At 42.7% G+C, this 6,514-nt stretch overlaps 1 protein-coding gene across 1 annotated transcript in view; it reads left to right on the top strand.

Moving 5' to 3' along the window:
- The first annotated feature begins 4,856 nt into the window (after positions 1 to 4,856).
- Positions 4,857 to 6,514, top strand: part of INHBA (inhibin subunit beta A) — a 15,417-nt gene continuing 13,759 nt past the window's right edge. The window contains exon 1 of the mRNA XM_015599537.2: positions 4,857 to 5,005. The gene's annotated coding sequence lies outside the window, so the exon portion shown is untranslated. The remainder of the gene's footprint in view (positions 5,006 to 6,514) is intronic.

Below are 6,514 nucleotides of genomic sequence, written 5' to 3'. Positions count from 1 at the left end.
TACTATTTTTCGTGATGTGGGCCCTTCATAATAGTCAGCCAGTACTCACAGGAAAGCAACATCTAAAGGGGCATGGCCTTCTTTCAATAGTCATACCACTTCCTTTGAAAGAGGAAGTTTGGAGAATAAAATCTTGCTTGGAAGATGCACTAGGATTTAGCAATGCACTCTGTTTTATCTCTGGATATCGATAGTGTGTCATTTCACCTATTGTATTAAACAAATAAAATCAAGCTACATTATATTGGCTTGCTCTGAGAGAAAGACATGGTAATCTCTCTTTTGTGAATTTTACTTTAGAGACTTCTCTATCGCATGGATTTACCTTATACTGAATTGCTAAAATGAATAACTTATTCCTCATCCACTTACTCTTTTCCATGAGTTTGTTGCCTCCTAACAACTTGGGTATGGGCTAGCTCATCTCATTTTTTTGCTGGTCACCAAGATTCTGCTTTTGGTTAGAACACAAAGCCAACAGGAAATGTACTGAGGCTACACTGGAAAGCTGGTTGGGACAACAGTAACATTGTTGAAGAGGTATTCTTACTGTGTCAGTGTCTGCTGTGTGGTGTGGGCCTCCACTAATCAGGAAGCACAAGACACAGGAGGAGGCAGAATCATTAGAATTATTAATACTTTACATAGTTGCCAAGGCCCCTTGGAGCATGGATGGGAAGAGAATTAGATGAAACTTTAAAATTATAACTCTAAAGCAGGGTTTCTCAACTGTGAAACAAACAACATTTGGCCTGATAATTTTTCTGTTATGCTGGCTGTCCTGTGCATTGTAGGATGTTTAGCAGCATCCCTGGCCTCTACCTACTAGCTACCAGTAGCACCTCCCCATTTTGTTATGCCAAGCAAAAATGTCTTCAGACATTGCCAAATGTCTCCTGGGAAGCAAAGTCACCCCTGTTGAGAACCACCGCTCTAGACTGAAGGATAATAGTTTATTTACCGTTTTTTTTTTTTCTTTAAATTTCCCTAGTCATTTTTTTCCTAGCACCTGGATTCCCCCTGTTCAGATAAGGCATTTCCAAATTCTTTGAACACACTGCACTTATACATAGTACAAGGTCTTGTGGGATATTCTGGTAATTTTCAGAGAAATGTGAAATTTAGGAAGACAATTTTGGATTAACTATTTCTGACTTTTGTTTTCATATGAATTCTGGAGGAATTTTAATGCATCTTTGTGTGCGTGTGTGTGCGTGTGTGTGTGTTTAGCTCCATTCATTGATTTAACTTAAAAGCAAACAGCTTCCCAGTTCAATTTTGAATATGAAATGCTGACGGTTCTTTGTCCCAACTATGTCTACCTAATGTACAGCCCAAGTGATAGGCAGGCTCTGGCTGTCCAGGAAACAGGCAGAATTTGCCAGCCCATATTCAACCTAAACTGTTTGAGTTGACTCCGGAAATCTTGCTGCAGTAAATATCACTCTGATCCTGCCCACGTTTTCTGGATTCTGAGCTGTATCTCAAGGAAGTCACTGCTCCCCAACTAGGCAAGGCTTTCCTGCCTTGAGCCCAGAATAACACATCAGCTGTTGTGAACACCTCGAGTCCTTTTGATTTCTCTCCATAGTCACGTTTTATGTTCAGTTTCCAGACAGGATGAACCAGAAATCATGCTTTTTTGGAAACAGATTTTTCAAAGGAAGGAATTAAAACACCCTGAGTTGTCAGCAGCTTAGTCCATACTCTGAACTCCCAGCTTCATGCCATTTCAGCTGAATCAAATGACAACTTCCCAGTCACCTGCTAGGGGTGTTCACGTCCCCTGGCATGTATTTTTCACTGAATAACAGCAATGCATGAGCTACAGCTAAAATAACAGAGCCATGAAAAACAGTTCCTTTTTCTAGGGCTGTCTCCTTATTCCAGGACTAGTGAGCAAAGAGACCAATTAATAGCATGGATGGAAGCCGAAGGACATACGGTTTGTTTGAGAAGAAAAATGAACATTCTTGCTTCTTGCTCTATGCCAACTTCGTATGGGGCCAGCTGTTGCCATGGGTAAACACCACTTTAGGTTAGCCACACCCTAAGGTGTATGTCACCACGGGCCACAGGGAGGCACAGAGATGCTGGTCTCTCCACTGGTTGCATCACTGAGCTCTTATCCTTAAAGGAACTTTGTTTTTGATCGGCTCACTAATTGTGATTGAAAACACCAGCTCCCCAGCAAGGCACAAGCCCTGGAGTTAGCAGCAGCAAGACAGGCCCTAATTGCTCCATTTACATAAAAGTAGAAACATACAACTTCTAAATATAAATCTCTGGCACGTCGTGCATTTTGCAATTACAGTAAAATAAGGTACCACAGCTTCCTTTCCTGAGCCTTGTCGCAGCAAGCTGCTTCGCTGGGTTCTCCTGGGGCAGCTCCTCTAGGCAAGAACAGAGCCCTGTAAATGCTCCAGCTAGGAGTCGGGCGCTTTGTGAAGTGGCCAATCAGGCCGCCTGCACTAGGTGGAAAATGCGGTGGCACCGGGCCACTGTGCTAGCGCAGTAGCTGGTAGGACCCAACTCCACCATGGGATAGGGGCGTCAATACCTCTGTCGCACCTCTGTCCGCTCTGCAGCCGGCCCGCAGGTTCCCATCCTGGTGCCTGACATTGGCTGTGCTTTCAGCCCTGGCACTAAGGGCCGGTTCAGAGATTCCCAGATGCACTCACTGAACATGGATTCCCCCCCCTCCCACCCCCTCTAAATTCTTTAGCTGCCAAAAGGCGCGGGGTGGGGTGTGTGCGTGTGTGTGTGTCGGGGGGGAGAGATCAAAAGCAGCTCTGGAAAGAAGTTGCCCTGTTGGTGCTCTGGGTAAAAATAGAGGCGGCCGCTCCGCACGGCTTGGCGGCCGCGTTCTGGCGTGATCTCCGGGAGCTGCCAGCAGGTGTTGCTCAAGGTACGGTAGCAGTCTAGCAGCCGGCCGCAGGGCCGGGGGTGAGGAGCTGCTGGGGGAGGGGGCAGGAAGTGAAAGAGAAACCAAACGGAGGAAGGGAGAGGAGATGCTTGTCGGGAGCTGGGCTAACCAGCTTTCCCTGGACCCTGGAGTTTGGAAGGGGAAAGATCACTCCCAGTCCAGAATATTCGACAGAAGTCAGCTTCCTCTACCACCCCTACCTTAATTTCCAAAGAGTTGAGAGGCATTTCCAGTGTGTCTCCGCTCTGAGGCTGGGGATTCAGGTGGTGAATTACATCACAGCTGGTGGGCTGACCTGGCAGGTGGGCATCTGATGGCACACCCGGTCTGAGTCACACAAGCAGGGTGGCTCCTCTAGTCAGGTATCTGTAGATAACTGTGACACATGTTTAGAAAGGCAACTCAGAAATGGATCCCACTTTATAGATGAGAACACTGAGGCCTGAGGGTACATGGTTAGTAAACAGTGGGGGTTGGGTCTCATTCGGGTTCATTGTGTGCCCCCAAACTCATGAACATGGTGGTATTTCCAGAACACCAGGATTCATGCATGTGGGAAGAGGTGAGTTTAGATGCCCTGAGAGCCATTGCTTTTGTCCTCAGGGGGCTCATCAAATTGGGTGGGGAGGTTCCTTTCTTATAAAGAGATTGAGTCTATCCAAGTCTAAACTGATGATCAGGTGTGGTGTTAGCCAACACTGATCCTGTTTCCATCTTTCCTTCTCAGATTCCTTCTGTTCCTTTACAATTTAATGCTTTAATTTTCTACTTCGTTTCTGCATATACAGTTCTTAGAATACTCTCTACCCCCATATACAGTTTGGTATCCACACATTTTCTGTGTTCAGCCACGGCAGATCCCCTTATACAGAAAAATTTCTGGTGTCCTAAAGGAACCTGCTTAAAATATAGATCAGGAGGCCAGAGCCTCTATATTTTGCATGTGGGCACAGTGAAAAGTTTATTTTATGCATGTTAAATCCTGGACACAAAACAACATATCTGGTCATATGGCTTTCATTAGCTCCCAGTTTTGCACATTTTATTCAACTTGTCATGAGGACCCAGCTTATGCTTCAGTTGTACTCCTCCAAACTACCCTTCTCCTCTATTCTTGTCTGAAGAGTCCTTCCTCCTGTGTTATTTCCCATACCTACTAACACTCCCCTCCCCACGCACAAAGAAAACCCTGACGAACTTAACCCCTATTTGAAGGAATGTTCACGTCTGTTCATTAATTTCATGTTATGTTTGTAAGAATTTAGAAATCATAGGACTTGAAGTTCTGATAAAGAAGAATGATGGATGAGAATCTTTTTTCCTATTAGATTAGGATTCTGAAGACCTGGGAAAGATATTTACAATGTTCACTTGCAGAGAATGACTATTTTCAAAGTTGTTGGTGATAAATGATTTATGAAGCAGGCATTCAATTTCAAGATGTAAAATAATAGAGGAAGTCTGGCGAGGGGAGATCATCATCATATAGGTATACATATTTTCCTATTTTTTCTCACTGAAATATCTTATTTTAAGTAAAATTAGAATACCTATAAAGAGCACTGTGAATTTCATGCCTGTAAGAAACAATAAAATACTTTGCAAATAGAAGCAACTTCATGAAGTAACAGATGTTTTATGTGAAGACATAAAACTGAACCTGAATATAATGAGAAGTGTGTGTGCAAATAGTAAAAGAAAAGTTGGAAGTTGGACACTCGATGAGATATAGCTGCTCGATTCTAGTATTTTTCTAAAAAGTAGTCTAGTTAGTCAGAGGTTTAACTGGCTCAGTGATCACCCAGTAGTGTCACAGCAGCTAGGAAAGGCTTTCCATTAGATAATGATTATGAAATATGTCTCACACTGGAAAAACCAGTCATCTGCTGATGTCATGCTGATTCTAACCAATCCTAAACAAAGCCCCAGCCCTCCTCTGTTTGAGTGGTACCAAAGCGTGAGTGTACAAGTAAGTAGTACAGTATAAAACTTCACAGTGCCAATTCCATGAAGAGGAACTTGTACAGCTCTTACCACACGACACAAGAGGCTGCTGGTGAAAGAGAGAGCACCGGAAAGGTAATGCTTTTTTAACTCTTACTTGTGAGCTATAGTCAGAATGGTTAGAAGGAATTTTACAACTTATTGGTATTTTCATGCACATTGTGATTTGTACCTTTTCATATTATTCAGGCAGGTAAATAGAGCTTTTAATAGTAGAGCATGTAAAAATAGATTGTGTTTATACAACCAGTTCAGCACATATATAAAGTACATATGCCAAAAAGAAAGCTATTTTTTGAGTTGCATTTACAATAGTACATTTAGGGAACTCACACATAAATTTAGGGGACACAGAGAGAATCCACATACTGATAAGTTGCACTTATCTAAGTACTACTATTAGGACTCTTGAGTTGTTCAGAGTCATTAAACTTTTAGTTCTATTTCAGACTCTCTTGTAAAACTTAATTGGATTACAAAATGCTTTGGGTACTGTATATGTGACGCCAAATAGCTAGATTATGTTAAGTATTATATTTCAAAGATATTCTATTATACAATTATAATGCACATGCCCCCCTTCACCACCCCCCACTAAAAAAATGAGACTTTTTAGTGAATGCTGACAAAGTCTTAACAATAATAGCAGAGTAATTGGTGTTCCTGGAGGTGAAACCCCAAAGCTGATAGATAGCTTATAACACAGAAAGTCTTGCAAGAAGTTGTTTTGGGAAAGGGAGACAGTATATCCAATTGAGAAAAGCATTGTTACCTGTGCAAACTGTAATTTTAACTTAGGGTCATAAGTTTCTCACTTTCCTCCCCTGCCCTCAGGTCTTATGCTTATACTAATGACATTTATTGACTTTCCCCCCCAAACTGTATTGCTTGACTATAATGTTCTGAACACACTAGGTGTCAGATATAAGCTGACTGTATCTACAGAAACTGAGAGGGCTTATGTGTGGGAAAGAAACCCAGAGGGAAGGAAAGCTTTAACAGATGGACCTCTTAAAGATACTTCTGCAAGATAAAAGCAATAAGACAGAAAATGAAAAAAAGGGGCTGGGTGGGGGGTAGGGAGGAGAATAAAACAACTCAGTGGCATTGTTTAGAAATTCACATTTTTCTTTTTCTGTGAACACTGAAATCCATGATGATTTCTTCTGTGCTGTTTCTTTGAGAGAAAAAGAAGCCGTCAAGGGGCCAGTCCATGAACACACTGGTCCAGGATGGGGTGGGGATGGTCTGAAAAACTACCACATGACAGAGAAAATAATTTGCCAATATATTTTAGAGATTCTTTTTCCCATAGGGCCAGTTATTCAAGTCATAAGAGCTCACTATTTATGTAAAATGATGTGGGAAAGGGCAATTAAATTTTGCATTTTATCTGTAAAGTCAGGGCAAGTGGTGGTAGGCTATAATTTGTCAGTGTGAGTGTGTGCAGGGCAGGAGGGGCTGGTGGCTAAGGAGAGGGGAAAGCACTGCATATGACAAGAGCATGTAAAATGCTGCCTGCCTGCCTGCCTGCCTGCCTGCCTGCCTGCCTGCCTTGCCTGCCTGCCTTGCCTGCCTGCCTTG

Source organism: Pteropus alecto, unplaced genomic scaffold, assembly GCF_000325575.1.
Source record: "Pteropus alecto unplaced genomic scaffold, ASM32557v1 scaffold109, whole genome shotgun sequence".
NCBI classification, from domain to species: Eukaryota; Metazoa; Chordata; class Mammalia; order Chiroptera; family Pteropodidae; genus Pteropus; species Pteropus alecto.
The sequence above is the reverse complement of the archived record's forward strand: the minus strand, read 5'-3'. Positions and strand labels throughout refer to the sequence as shown.